Source organism: Gnatocerus cornutus, unplaced genomic scaffold (assembly GCF_029298725.1).
Source record: "Gnatocerus cornutus isolate USDA-ARS CGAHR unplaced genomic scaffold, icGnaCorn1.1 ctg00000033.1, whole genome shotgun sequence".
Classification (NCBI taxonomy): domain Eukaryota; kingdom Metazoa; phylum Arthropoda; class Insecta; order Coleoptera; family Tenebrionidae; genus Gnatocerus; species Gnatocerus cornutus.
Window position 1 is genome coordinate 962,854 of NW_028275382.1, and position 15,697 is coordinate 978,550.

A 15,697-nucleotide genomic window follows, 5' to 3' on the forward strand; every position below is an offset into this window, starting at 1 on the left:
ACATATGTGTTAGGATTAGTTTCATTTGAAGCGTTCAATAGTATTCCAAATGTAGATTCAGACATTAATGTGTTCAAGTTTGGTGGAAAGGTGTATACAATTCCCATTGGGTGTTATCAGTTACAAGATATTTCGAACTATTTAAATAAACAAATTGGAAAAGATTTTCCCGACGCTGCTTTGGAATTATATGGAAATCCAAATACTCTCCACACACATATTAAGTCAACACATGAAATAGATTTTAATGTACCTAACTCAATCGGACCACTTTTTGGTTTCACTTCAACGAAAAAAATTAAAAAAAATACCGGGCTTGAATTAGATAACATAGCGGAAATAATGAGAGTGTCTAGTATTTGTATAGAATCTAATGTGACAGTGGGTAGTTTTAAAAACGGAAAAGAATCGCATACCCTACATTTATTTAGTATCTCTGTCCCACCAGGGTTCAAAATAATAGAGGCCCCTGAACATGTAACATACCTCCCACTCAATACCGATAAGATTCGAAATATAACCCTTAAAATAGTAGATCAAGAGGGGAAACTCATCAATTTCCAAAACGAAACCGTGACAGTGGTAGTAAATTTACAGAAGCAAGGTTAAGGTATGGGTCTTTTGTTCAAACCTTATAAACCCTATTCATGTAAGAAACTAGTTAGTAAGAAGAAGTGTGTGGAAGTGTTAACTACAACTAACAAACAATTTTTAATAAGTCTTGGATTTAAACTCGTGTAAAATGTTGAATGTTCAAGATCCAATATCTATCGATGATAGTATAACTAGAAAGGAATTTCAATCTTCGCTAAGTTATTTTTCTAATTTTAATCACAATGATGAAATCAGAATAAGTCTCAAGGAAGATTTGTGTGTTTTTCCAAAAGACAGTTATCTTTATATCTCGGGAAAAATAGTCAAGGCAAATGATACTTCACAAATTGCAACAGATACAGAGTTAGTGTCAAACGGCATATTATCCCTATTTAACGAGATTAGACTAGAGCTCAATGGTCATAAGATTGATTCTTGTACAAAACCAGGAATAACTTCAACCATAAAAGGATTGGTTTCGTTTAATCAAGCTGAAAGTATTAAATTAGGAAATGCAGGAAATGGGAGTTCCCAGATAAACCTTGTACGATTGTAAAAAATGGGAAATTTAATGCTTGCATACCATTAAGTATGATTTTCGGTATGATGGAAGATTTTGATAAAGTTCTTGTAAATATGCCTCAAGAACTAATATTAATTAGAAGTAATACCGATAAAAACGCACTAATTAACAAAAAAGAAAAATCAACCGAGGAAGCTACCGTTGTCATTGATAAGATTGTATGGAGAAACGAACATATTACACCAAATTTAAAAGAAGAATTAGCTCTAACAAAAATAATTGAAAAAGGAAAAGGATTTACATACATGTCCTCTCATACCAGGAACAAAAAAACATAATTGGCCAGTAAAAACAACAACCACTTTTGAAACGCCTAGACACATTTTAATAGCCTTCCAAACTGATAGAGAAGGGAATTTAAAAAAAGATTTCAGTGAATTTGATAATTGTAATATCACAAATATTCGAGTTTATCTAAACAATGAGGTATATCCATATGAAAACATTAATGTTTCATTTGAGCAGAATCAAGTGTCAACATTATATGAAATGTTCACTCAATTTAGATCAACTTTTTATAATATCAATAAAAGTGAAGTCAACATTACACTACAGCAGTTTATAACAAAATATCCACTGATTCACATCGATACCAGTAATCAATGAAGCAATTTATCACAACAAGCTGTATCTGTTAGAATAGAGTTAGAAACAGAAAAACCTATCGAAGCAAATACAAATATCTTTGCCCTTTTAATATCAGATCGAATGTTTTCATATAATCCTCTAACGAAAGCTGTAAAAGGAGTGTGAGATGGAGACCGATAGTGTGATTGTGGACGTTCAAGGTTTTTATGTAGGAAAGAAAACATTTATTGTTAAAGAATTGGCAATTTTAAATAACCATCTACAAATGGAACATTATGTTTTAGAAGAACCCTTTAAATTTTCAAAATTATCCAACGATCGAAAAAGACAAGCTAAATGGCTTATGAAGTTCCACCATTGTATAAAGTGGCAGACCGGATGGATTGAACAGGAAAAGTTCAAGGATATTCTACAAACAGTGGTGAAGAATGTTATGAAGATTTATGTTAAAGGACTTGAAAAAGCTAATTATCATCAAACATTTTTAAACAAGGATATAATTCTACTTCCCGAAAATCCAAGTCTTCAATACGGTAACCCTTCCTGTATGAGTCATACATCACAAAATTGTATCTGTGCTCTAAGCAATGTTAAGATGTTAGCGAAGGCATTTTTTAATATCGAAGTTAATAAAAAAAATTAAAACAGATTTATTTCTTTTGTTCAAAATAATGTTTAAAACAGGGTTAACCTTGTGATTTCCTGAAAAGAGGGGGGGAGGTGGTTGTAGAATTGCATGGTTGCAGTTGCATATAAAAGATTAAGGAGTACAGTCCTACTTCAGTTTGCTTTCTCGTTAGCATTGTAAACATTATACCATAAACAATGAAAAAATTTATAGAATCTTTTCAACCGTGTAGTCAACCCTCTACGTCGAGAGAGTGTGAGTGTCATAAGTGTTTACAACAGAACGTCCACCCTCTATTCCACATGTTGAAACACAGCATTCTTCATCAGAACCCGTAAGTACCACGCTTTTACAAAGATGTCTGGAGGGTGAACCTGGTTGTAACCCTTACAAAAAATAGTTATTCATGAAAATATTTTGGTGCAACCACCCACCACTTTAGACATTAAACGAAGTGTGACGACTCCTACAATATTAGATATAAAACATGAGTCTGATATTCAAAATTATATTTCGAAAATGCTAAACCTTGAAACTCAAGAACTAATTGAATCGTTTTTTCCAAACCCTTCCACCCCTGACAAATCGTTACCCGTTTTATCAGATTCATTGTTTGAAACTGTTGATAGTCCTTCTCCACTTTCAAAAACATATATAATCTCACGTCGCTCAAATTCAGATCCATCAGTAAAGTCGAAAAGTGAGAGTGTTTTATCATTTTCATTTAATAAATCTGACTTTAACGAGTCGTGGGGAAAGGCAGCCCCCTCCTCCGATGAGTCGTTCGATTTTAGTCCCTCTATAACATCTACCCCAAAATCTGAAATTATTTTTTCACCAAACTTATTCGATAGTAACACTTCTAATTTGGAAAAATTATTAACACCTCCAACAATGTTTATAAATACTCCTCCTCCTCCTCCTCCTTCTCCTAATCCCTTTCCTGATGAGGAAGATGACCTATATGCCAATATTCCTTCCCCAGTACATGAAGAATTAGATGACAAAATTATTAAAAGAATTGAAAGAAAACGTAAAGCTACCATATCAAAAAGAAAGTGTTTGATTAAATTGCGTAAAAAAAATATTTTTTAATCGACACTTTTATGTCTTGTTTTTATGTTTAATGTTGGAGGAGTATAAATCAAAATTATCTTGTTTTTTCATTGTTTATAAAGGATACTCTCTTTACAAAGGAGGTATGTGATAATTTTTATCAAATAATGGGTACTAATTGGTTTTAATTAAAGATCAAGTTCCCATGTGAAAAATGTGGTTTTCTATTCAAAACCAAAGAAACCCGTTTGAAGCATAGTGAAGCTGCTTGCAACAGACGTTTACAGAGTAGTCAAGGGAAAAGGAAGAGAGCGGTTGATTCAGTACCCAATTCAAAAAGATCAACCGGTAATTAACAAGTTGTTAATAATTATTAATTTATGTTTTACTTTTAGCATTTTGTGAAAGCTGTCAAATCACCATTCCTCAGACATCTCTTTGCAACCATTACAAAAGTGCTCAACATCTACAAAAAAGTTTGTTTAAAGTAGAAGATGGTGTGGCGTTAATTCAAAGTGCGTTTAAAAGTAGAATTGCGACCTACCGACTTTACCCCGATATGGATTATATAGATTTGAAACAGTTTTTTGCGAGCATTGATTCAAAATTCAAACAGTTACTAAAGTTACATTTACAGAAAATGAAAACGTTAAAAGTGAATCTAGAATTGTTTGGGTTTTACGTAAAGCAGTCGGATGCTGAGGATGAGTTTGAGGTCAAATCGTTTACGACTCCAAACAAGATTATCACTTTTGGTTTAGATTTAACAGACTACATAAATGATCAGAGGGAGCAACTGCATGAAAAAATGTTGGAGTTTGCAGAGAGACAATCTGGTAAGAAGCATTACATCATGTTTGTAGAATTAATTTTCTATTATTTTAGGATGGTCTTTAATTAAATTATTACACCTCGATATTAAAATCAACTATTACAACCCACTACGAGCTTCCTCTTACATCAGACTTCCACCGTACATTGCGAAAAAGCAGGCAGTTTTAAACGTAGTCAACAGAGATGTATTTTGCTTCGCCTGGGCCATAGTGGCTGCGTTAAGAAAACCGAATGGGAAAAAGACTTTAACAACATCTTACGAAGACTTTAATAGCGTATGTGATTTTAGTAATATTGAAATTCCGGTTAAATTAGATCAGATAAAAATTTTTGAATCTCAAAACAATATTTCTATAAATGTTTATGGATTAGAAGCGTGTTCAAACCAGGGTGAGAGAACTCATGATATAGTCGGACCTTTATACTATACAACAAATAAAAGAGCTACTCATATCAATCTCTTATTATTGGAAGATGGTTGTGGTAATCAACATTATGCCACAATAATAAATTTACCTAAACTTGTTAGAAGTCAAATGTCAAGACATAAGGGTAAAATATTTTTCTGCGATGGTTGTTTACAATCGTTCACTACTCAAAAATTACTTGATAGACATTTAGAAAATGATTGCAACCACATTGTTACGAAATTACCCTCAAAAGATCCAGTTATTAATAAATTTGGTAAAACAGTTCGGGAAGATATTTTAGAATTTACTGCTTTCCAACGTCAATTACCAATCCCATTTATTTTCTATTGCGATTGTGAAGCCATGTTGACACCTTTAAGTACAGTTTCACCTAATCCAACTGAATCATTTTCTATGAAAACGTTTAAACATATTCCATACTCTTGTGCATATTACTTGCACTGTTCGTTTAATGATGCTCTATCCAAATTTGTACTGTTTCGTGGTGAAAAGTGTATTGATGACTTTGTAGCAGCTTTGGATGCTGAAGTTCGTCATTTATACGAAAATTATTTTAGTGTTATAAAACCAATGATTCCTCTAACTCCAGAACAACAATATCAACATTTCATGGCAACGGAATGCTATTTATGTGAACAACCCTTTAAACAAAATGATGTAAAAGTTCGCGATCACAATCTTTTTACAGGTAGTTTTAACGGTACAGCCCACCAATCATGTAACTTGCAGTATCAGATTCCAAATTTTATACCAGTAGTATTTCACAATTTATCAAATTATGATTGTCATTTATTTATCAAAAGATTAGCTTGTCATGAAGAAAAGTTGGATGTAATTGGTAAAACTACCGAAAAATATATAACTTTTGGAAAGTATGTTCATGTCGGTAACTATCCAGATGCAACAGGCAAAATTCAACCAAAATATTTAAAATTACGATTCGTGGATTCATTTCAATCTTTAGCTACATCATTGGAAAAATTGGCAAATACATTGGAATCACACCAATGTAATATTGTAAACAAATATTTTAGTATTGATGAGGAATTTTGTTTGATTTGACAAAAGGGTGTTTTCTCCTATTCCTTCATTGATAATTTTTCAAAATTAAATTATCCAAATTTACCAACAAAAGATGAATTTTTCGATAACCTTAGAGAACAACCAATATCTGATTCGGATTATGAGAGAGCTCAAAAAGTATGGTATGTTTTTAAATGTACAAATTTGGCTGATTACTCTGATATTTATTTAAAAACTGATGTGTTACTATTAGCTGATATTTTTGAAAATTTTAGAAGTATTTGTTTGGAACATTATAAAAATAGATCCTGCTCATTATGTAACCGCTCCATCGCTTAGTTGAGATGCAATGCTAAAATCTACTAAAGTAAAATTGGAACTTTTAACCGATATAGATATGCTTCATTTTTTTAAAAAAGGTATTCGAGGTGGTGTTAGTTCTTGTATCAAACGATATGCCACCGCCAATAATAAATATTTAAAAAATTATGATGACTCGCTTCCAACAAGTTATATAACTTATTTTGACGCTACTAATCTCTATGGCTTTTCAATGATACAAAAACTACCCTTTGGTGCGTTCGAATTTTTAACTGAAGAAGAAATTCAGCTTTTCGATATTTTTACACTTGAAGATGAGTCGGATATCGGATACGTTTTAGAAGTTGATTTGCAGTATCCCGAAGATTTACATGATTTGCATAATGATATGCCGTTTTGCCCCGAAAGCATATTACCACCCAATAGTAAATATCCAAAATTAATTCCAAATTTACTCGTATATAACAAAACTAACTATATTATTCATTATAAAAATTTAAAGCAGTGTCTTAAACATGGCTTACAGTTGATAAAAATTCATAGAATATTAAAATTTAAACAATCCAATTGGCTTCAAAAGTATGTTGCTTTGAATACAAATTTACGCAATAAAGCACAAACATAATTTGAAAAAGATTTATTTAAATTACTCGTTAATAGCGTGTATGGTAAATGTATAGAAAATGTTGATAAACGTGTTGATATAAAATTGGCTTCACACTGGGGTAAGAGAGGGAAACAATTTGGAGATGAAACTTGGATATCTAAAGCAAGTTTTAAAAATTGTACAATTTTTTGTGAAGAACTGGTTGCAATTCAAATGAATAGAGTGAAAATCGTGTATGATAAACCTGTTTATGTTGGATTTTGTATTTTAGAATTGGCCAAGTATGTCATGTAAGGTTTTTATTATGACTTTTTACAACCCCAATATAGAAATAATCTAAATTTATTATACACCGACACCGATTCATTCATTTTAGAGATTTTCTGTGATGATGTTTACCAAGATATTCAAGCAAACAGTGAACGCTTTGATTTATCAAATTTCCCACGCAATAACCCTTATGGTATTACCCCAAATAAATCAAAACTAGGAAATTTTAAAGTGGAATTTTGTGAACAGGCGGTGAAAGCGTTTTATGGAACGGGTGCAAAAGCTTATTGTGTTGAATTAGAAAATAAACTAATTAAAAGAGCTAAAGGTATTAGTAAACACATCACCGAAACTAAATTACAACTTTTGGATTATGTAAAAGTTGTTGAAACAAATGCTACAATTATTTGTTGTATGTCTGTTTTTAAATCTTATTTACACGAAATGTTTTCTGAATTACGAAACAAGGTCGCTCTTTCTGGTTTGGACGATAAAAGGTTTTTAATAAAAAAATCACCAAAAACACTCGCTTGGGGTTATTTCGATATAGATCGTCAAATTAGGTTTGACACCTTTCTAGAATTAGCATTAAAATCTGTATAAATTAATATGTTTACTTTGTATATAGTTAGTCGTAAGAATGAAGCTTGTAAAACAAAAGGAAAAATTAAAAGTTGTTAACTATGATTATGTGTGTGATATTCCTTCTTTTATACGACATAGTGCTCTAATTGGTGCCAATTCCAAAAGAGGATTAATTATTGGAAAATCCGGTTCAGGAAAGACTAATGCTTTAATTAGTCTTTTAACAGAAAATAATGGTCTAGGCTATCGTAATATTTATGTATATAGTAAAACTATTAATCAACCCAAGTATCAGTTTTTAAAAAAGGTCTTTGAAGCAATTCCTGAAATTGGATACATCGAGTACGAGTATCATGAAGACATCATACCACCACAAGAAGCTGAACCTTATAGTGTTGTTATATTTGATGATGTTCTTACAAGTAATCAAAATATTATTTGCGACTACTTTGCATATGGTAGACATTATAACTTGGATCCATTCTATTTAGCTCAAACATATTCGGCAATTCCAAAACAGATTATTCGAGATAATGCGAATTTTCTAGTGATTTTCCCCCAAGATGAAACAAATTTAAAACATATATATAATGATCACGGGAATGAAACAGGTTTATCATTTATTCAGTTTAAAAAAATGGCGCAAATGTGTTGGATCAAACCGTTTAGTTTTCTTGTGATTGATAAAGAAAGTGATGTGATGAAAAGTCGTTATAGACAAAAATTTGATACATTTATTAATCCCTGAAAAGCATTTTTAACTCAGTGTAGTCGTTGCAATATGGATAAACATACCGCTCTCGCGTTAGACAAAGCAAGACGCAATGTTAAACAAAAGTTACGATCCCTTAATACTGATATAGTTATGTCTCAGTCTAAAATATAACGTCAATATCAACCAATTACTGACCCCATTCACAGTTTAATAACTGAACTCAAACGGGAAAAACCCTTGGTTAAAACCGAATTACCGACATCTTTCACTACATCCACACCCGCCGTACCGATTAAACAACAACAACAAACGAAATCTAAAATCCCGGAATTTTTAGAAAGTATTCCAGTGACCGAATTTAAACCTGACTCACCTGACTCCTCAAGAATCGATGAATTAAAAAGCCAAGTACTAACATTGCAAAATTCCAAGGAATTCCAAGAGTTTTTAGATCAGTGGAGTGGTCTAGCTAGAGACTATATTGAACAAATGATTACAGACACTGAAGATGCGTTTGATCATAAATATGGAGTACGCTTTGATCATGAATTGGCTAAATGTTATATTGGTGACTCTGAGATTGATTTTGATGATACTATGATTTACGTCAAGGGACTCAAATTTCCACAAACAGTTGGATTAATGGAATTATTGTTTAAAAAGATTCCACATGGATACACAATATTAGATCATAATCATTACATCTCTATTGTTCAGGCCACAAATGCTAATAGAAAGAATTACGATCCCACATCACAGATTAGTGGCAATGTTGGATACAAGTATAAAAATATTATTCAATCACGTCCCCGTAGTGGTAGCGTGTCAACGATATCTCATGAAACACCGGTACGCAGAGGTAAAGGAATGCGTCTAGATGATTTGAAAAAAAATGTCGAATTTGTACCGTGGAAAAACCCTAACAAATTGGTAAATCGCTTACGACTCTTGATGGCATCGAAAAAAGCTGGAAATACCAGTCACACGAATGAGATTAATGAAATTATCGATGAGTTACGCGAAGCAAAAATAATATATTAATGGGTCAGTAATGGAAAATTGTTTAGTATACCAGCTACCATGACGATAGATAAATTCTACAATCACATTTCGGAACATCAGTTTGAACGATTGTTTGAGAAAAACTCTACAAAAGTTTTCCAACCATCACAAAAACTTTATTCAACAACCCACATACATTTATATGCAACCCGTGAAGACTCAGAAATTATTTATAAATTGTTTCCGCATAAATCACAACATTACATTTTTCCTTACGATAAAGCCACAGTGATAAATTATACTTGCAAACCATCTGGAGTTGAAGTCGTGCACAACACAAAAGCAAATTTGAAGAAAGGATCAATTTTAAAAAAAGGAGATTTGATTTGGTTCAGACAAGTTACGGCCACGCAGGACACTACGTTATTTTTCGAACTACTCATACGACTGGAACTTTTAAATGAAGAAACCCACTCCAAAACAGCGCAAAAAGGAGGTCAACAAAACAAGTCTCAAGAGACAACTGGTTAATTTATTACACAAACCAGCCAGGGTCCATTATCCACGTAGACATGTAATAATTAAAGGCTTAACAGATTTGGGTCAAGTTGATCTCATTGATATGCGTGATTATTCAAAAACCAATAAAGGATATAATTACATTTTAGTATACATAAATGTGTTTTCAAAATCTGTTGATTGTATCCCCCTAAAAACTAAAACTGGTCTTGAAGTAACAAAAGCGATGAGTACCATTTTGGATAGAATAAAATATCCCGTTTCAAAAATTCAATCTGATGATGGAAAAGAATTTTTAAATACACATTTTCAAGCTTTAATGGAAAAGCATGAAATACAACACTATCGTACATTCTCAAATTTAAAAGCCAGTATTGTAGAAAGAGTTAATCGCACATCTAAAAATAAATTATGGAAAGAATTCAGCTATAGAGGCAACTATAAATGGATAGATATTTTAGATTCAATAGTGGAAAAATACAATGCTACCAAACACAGAACGATTCAAATGGAGCCCCGAAAAGTTAATAAAAGAAATGCTAAAAACATCTTACATAATGTATACGATAAATTAAAAACTGTCGACCCTAAAACACCTCGCTTTCACCTGAATGATGTCGTTAGAATTAGTAAATATAGGTCGATTTTTCAAAAGGGTTATTTACCAAAATATTCAAATGAGGTCTTTACCGTTTATAAGGTAAACAACACCTACCCACGTACATATATATTACGCGACATGTTTAATGAAAACATAGCCGGGAGTTTTTACGAGCAAGAATTACAATTAGTACCACCTTCATTACACGGCATACACTTGGTTGAAAAAATACTTCGCAGGAAAGGTAAAAAGGCTTATGTGAAATGGTGGCAAATGGATGATAAGCACAACTCTTGGATTAATCTATCAAACATCCTTACTTAAATGTTTTTTTAAAACTCATTTAGTTGTGATATAATAAACTCGGGATATCTGTATCGCAACTCCATCAGTATGTTGTTAGGGGTGTTGTCAAATGTCAACTCTTCTATATGTTTAAGAGGGTCACCACCCTGCTTAGAAATTACCCTTCGTTTGGTGTTTTCAAAGAATTCCTCAAATTGGTGTTGTCCTAGTTTCCCCAAATAATCATTGAGTACTGGTTTCAGTTGAAATAATTTTTGCAGAGACTCTTTTCTAAAATATAAATAATGATCGATACCATTGATCTTTTGGATCAACAACATCTTGTATTGTTGTTCGATTACTCGGAGGGTGAATGTGGATGTTAATTTCATGATATTCATTGGTTGTTTTCCATCCAAAGCGCTGAAGATCGTGAGAAATTCTTCTTTCGTCAGCTCCACACCCGTTGGTACACCAAGTATTTTACCCAAATGGATAATTGGGGTAAAACGAACGTTCACATCTAAACCGACACTCACATACTTTGATTTGCTCTTGTTTAAAAAGAACATACGCTCACCCACCAACGTGGGGTTTGCATATGGAGGACACACATAGTCAACAGTATTTTCTTCGGAACACATCTTGAACTAACCCTCTATTCCATTACGCCATTCAATTTATACACGATAGAATTTTTTTAGTTTCAAGGTTACATTTTCTTTCAAGGCCACTTTTTCTCAAGGTCACTCAGCTTTGCTTAACTTTTCCATCATTTTTAAGCAGCAACTGCTGCTGAAAAACTTGAAAGGTTTTTCTGAAGATCGAGTATCAATCTTAAAAAGAAACCGTAGAGCTGCAGGCTGCAATGACGAGTCATAGGTGTGTGGAATTCACGCATCGGTCAACGTCTCCTCAAGGTCAACAACATTTAGTATTTATTATAAGCCAACATTATACATACAAATTTTATAATAAGTAGGATGATCACAATATATTCAATCCTATAAAACTTTTTATTACTAACACAGAGTTTTGCAAAACCACAATCCTTTGAATACTTGAGATGTTCTTCGGAAATTACATCCGTTGAACGAAATGATCCCAGCTCGATGTTGCAATGAAAACAGCGCACAATATCGAACTGCTTGAGGTAGTAAAACCCGTTGTTGGCTAATTTTAATGGATCAACATCTTTTAGCGGCCAATCGTGAAATGTCAACAACCGATCTTCAAAACACTTCATTTGTCTCAACGGGTATTCGATAATATCTTCGGTCATGGTCTGCCGAATACTCATCAAATGACTATCTTAGACGGAGAGCTAAGGGAGAGTGGTGAGCACTACCGCAATGGGTTCAAGGCCAAATTAAAAAATACATTCTGTGGCGTTCAAGGTCAACTGTTAGGAGAAATACGGGTTCAAATAAAAAATATGAGTAAATGTCGATAATAATTTTATTTTGGTAACAAGTTATCACTGCCATGTTGTCACTAATGGTGTTGTATTGTAAGGTTCCACTGAAGTCACTTTGAAAAATATCTCCTTACAATCCTTACACGGTTTTCCATATTCTTGAATGCATTCCCTCAATTTCTTCTCATCACAAATGAGGTCGATGGTAAATTCGGTACTATCAAACGTTTCACATGGGGGCGTCACACGACTTGCTTCTTCTTTTCTTTTATCGTAGCAACACTTGCAATAATCTGACAAAGTAAAAAGTCTTTGCAGGGAACTACCATCCAAGTCCAAATAGCTCAATTGATTGAAATAACAAGTTTCACTAAACAAACTACCACCAGTACACGTAAAATGAAAATAGCGCATGACTGTCTTAGACGGAGAGCTAAGGGAGACTGTCCCTGGTCGGTGGTCGGGTGGACACTGCCGCAATTGACCATGGGAAAAAACTAGGGTGGGGGGTGGCCTTAGAATGGCCTTGGGATGACCTCGTTTGCCTCCCCATTCTCTCACTACTCCCTCACAATTACCTAAAAATTACATTTTCAAAGCGTCGCGACGCCAAAACTATCAGTGATAAAAAACAAATTTTTGCGTCAGCTTCTAGAGCTTTGTTAACCGTGAGCGTATGCAATTTTGGAAAGTTTTATCTTTAAAATTAAAGGTGATTTTGGGGGTGAACACAAGTGTTGCCGGACCCTGTATAAGAACTCAAAGTACGAAATTTTGTTTTTAAGGAATTGGCAGAACTAATTAGCACAATATAACCAGTACTGTCACGGATTTTTTTTAACTTCCATAATTAGACGCATTAGGCATTAGACGGCCTTGTGTACCAGATTCTGACCAATAGCGTTGAGTGAGGCAAACGCTTAGAAATGCTTGGCACAATCTAGTGGAAAAGTTGGTGATATTTGTCGCGATGACCGAGCTAAGCTGTCAATACAAAATTTCGAGACATTTGGAGGTTATATTGTGGTACTGGTAAATCAAAAACGATGATTGCGCTAATCAGCTATCAATACAAAATTAAAAGGTTTTAAAAAAGTAAACAAGTTTGTTAAGTTATGTACAGCAGTGTTTACTTGAAGGCTTTTCATTCATAAAGGAACTTTTATAAATTGATTATAATGTGAAAATATTTGCAGATGAACTTGAATGTCATAAATTTATAGTAGGATTGTTTAATAACTTACAGGCAATTGGAGTATAGGGAGTATGTAATATAATACTAAAATATAATAGCACACATGTGTATTTTTGATAATAATAAGGAAACTGCATATCTAATTCAAAATTAAAAAAAAGTATAAAATGTAGACGCCTGATAACATTGTATTAATGCTTCCGTCGATGAGAAATGTTGTCTCAGGCCATTTTAAACTGCGCGCCACATAAGCGCTGAGATAAAACCGTTGAGGCGGGCTCTGAGTGGTTCTCGCGCATAAGGAGTGGTATCGCAAATTATGGGCCCGTGACATTACTGGTTATATTGTGTAGATACCTATAAACGACTCCAAATTGAGTACTCTAATAGACTTATTAAAGCGGCAAATTCGAAAAAGTTTTGTGTTTATTGGGTAGTGACACTTTTAATTTGTTTAATTACTCAAAGAGGTACAATTTTGGAGTATTGGATCTTTGTTGTATAACAACATTCAATTGTTAACAACAGTAATCTCCAAATGATGAAAAAATGTGAACGGGAGAAGAGAAAATTTGAAAAATTTTTTTCTTTAACTTACAAATTTATAGTTCTTCCCAACATCATGAGTTTTTTGCTAGGCATGATGAATGCATGAATTGAAATATTGGAGATTGACACATTTCCGCGCTGTATTGTTTATCTTATCAGATTACAACGATATTTTAAAAACTGTCAAGTGTAGGGTTCGAACCGTGGTTCGAACCTACGCTCTCTTTCGAGAACCAGAACTTGAATCTGGCGCCTTAGACCGCTCGGCCAACCTGACATTTCAGTATCAAATAAAACAATTTAATAAAAACTGCAAAATGTTTTGTTTCAGCCAATCAAAAATCTTGATTTTAAATGATATCTTAGATAGCTGGAGAAATACAACCGAGATAAAAATTATCTGATAAAAAAAAAGGTACATAGTGTTTATAAATGTTTCTAGCATCAAGGGTGGCTATGAAATGTCAAAGAAATTTGCCACTCGTTACAAATGTGGGTTTAAATTTTTCAACTGACATTTGTAGTTAACCTCAATCATTGAACAAAGTTAGTTTTGAAAACAAACTGTTCAAGTTGTGCTTGGAAGCCTTAAAATCTAAAATTTTGACACAAAACCGTATGTGAAAAGTCGTAGACGTGAGTGACATTTGAAATAATTGTGAGCATAGTTATATTGTCACATCAATGTCCTAAATTTAATGTTTATTTATAATATTTCAAGGGTTTGAGTCAGTTCCTCGTTGCGTAATTAGCTCGACCATTTCACTGATACTAGGTCACCGAGTGACGACAGACGTCAGCGAAATGGTAAGAGTCAGCAGTAACTTTGGTACATCGCAATGTGTCGATGATGATGTCATTTCTCAATATTGAACTTTGCACGAAGAAATGACCTAAACCCTTGACGGTATTTAAGAGGGAGTAGCACCACTGACAAAAAGAAGAACTGGTGGCGTGTTGTGACGATAGTGTCTGGTGTTGTTCTGTCAGGTGCCTGCCCCTCAACCCAATGTCTGTCTTCGAAACGTAAGTTTGTCTCATTATATTTTACTTGGTGGCCCAGTATAGTCTCTTTGTTTTATCATCCCCCAATCGAACCTACCCGTCCTTGTCACCCCAAACGTGACAATATTCACTATGAAAACAAAGCGGCAAAATAGCGCAAGACAAGAATTCCAAACCCCCCCTTGATGCTAGAAACATTTATAAACACCTTGTAGAATGAAGGTTCAGGTACAAAGCAGTTCCAGCGGAGTTAATTTATACAGAAAAAGGAAGGAATTGTGACAAGTGATGAGTCAAACTGCTGAGGATTTTGACTCATTCATCCTAATTGCTTTCTAAGGTTGTACAAAATAGCTGTGTTAAACTTATTTTTACATTTCTTATTATTCTAATTATGGAATTCAATATCATCTTTACCATGTTACCCCGTAAAACTGATGGAAAGATCGTAAAAAAATTAAGGAAATTTACGGTCTGGATAATTTTGTTGACACTGATTTTGAAAATGAGAGAAAAGAGCGCTTGACCTACAACGCAATGCCAATTCCAACTGAGGGTAGTTTGCACTTGCAACTATCAACGTCTTCTCATATTTGTCAATTGCATTTCTCTTGTTTGCAAAATAACAGTGAAGAAATAGATAATAATAATTATGATTTAGACAATATCACTTCAAGCAAAGATCACTTTGTTGATGATATTCCAATTTCTAGCATCAAGGATGGCTATGAAATGTCAAATAAATTTGCCGCTCGTTACTAATGTGGGTTTAGATTTTTCAAATGACATTTGTACTTAACCTCAATCATTGAACAAAGTTAGTTTTGAAAACAAACTGTTCAAGTTGTGGTTTGAAGCCTGAAAATCTAAAACTTTGACACAAAACCGT

The 15,697-nt window shown here is 33.4% G+C and overlaps 1 non-coding gene across 1 annotated transcript; it reads right to left on the reverse strand.

Annotated features, from left to right (window-relative positions):
• Nucleotides 1-13,984: 13,984 nt before the first annotated feature.
• TRNAL-CAA (transfer RNA leucine (anticodon CAA)) lies at nucleotides 13,985-14,080 on the reverse strand. The gene has a single exon. It is a non-coding gene; the product is annotated as a tRNA-Leu (tRNA).
• Between the last annotated feature and the right edge of the window lie 1,617 nt (nucleotides 14,081-15,697).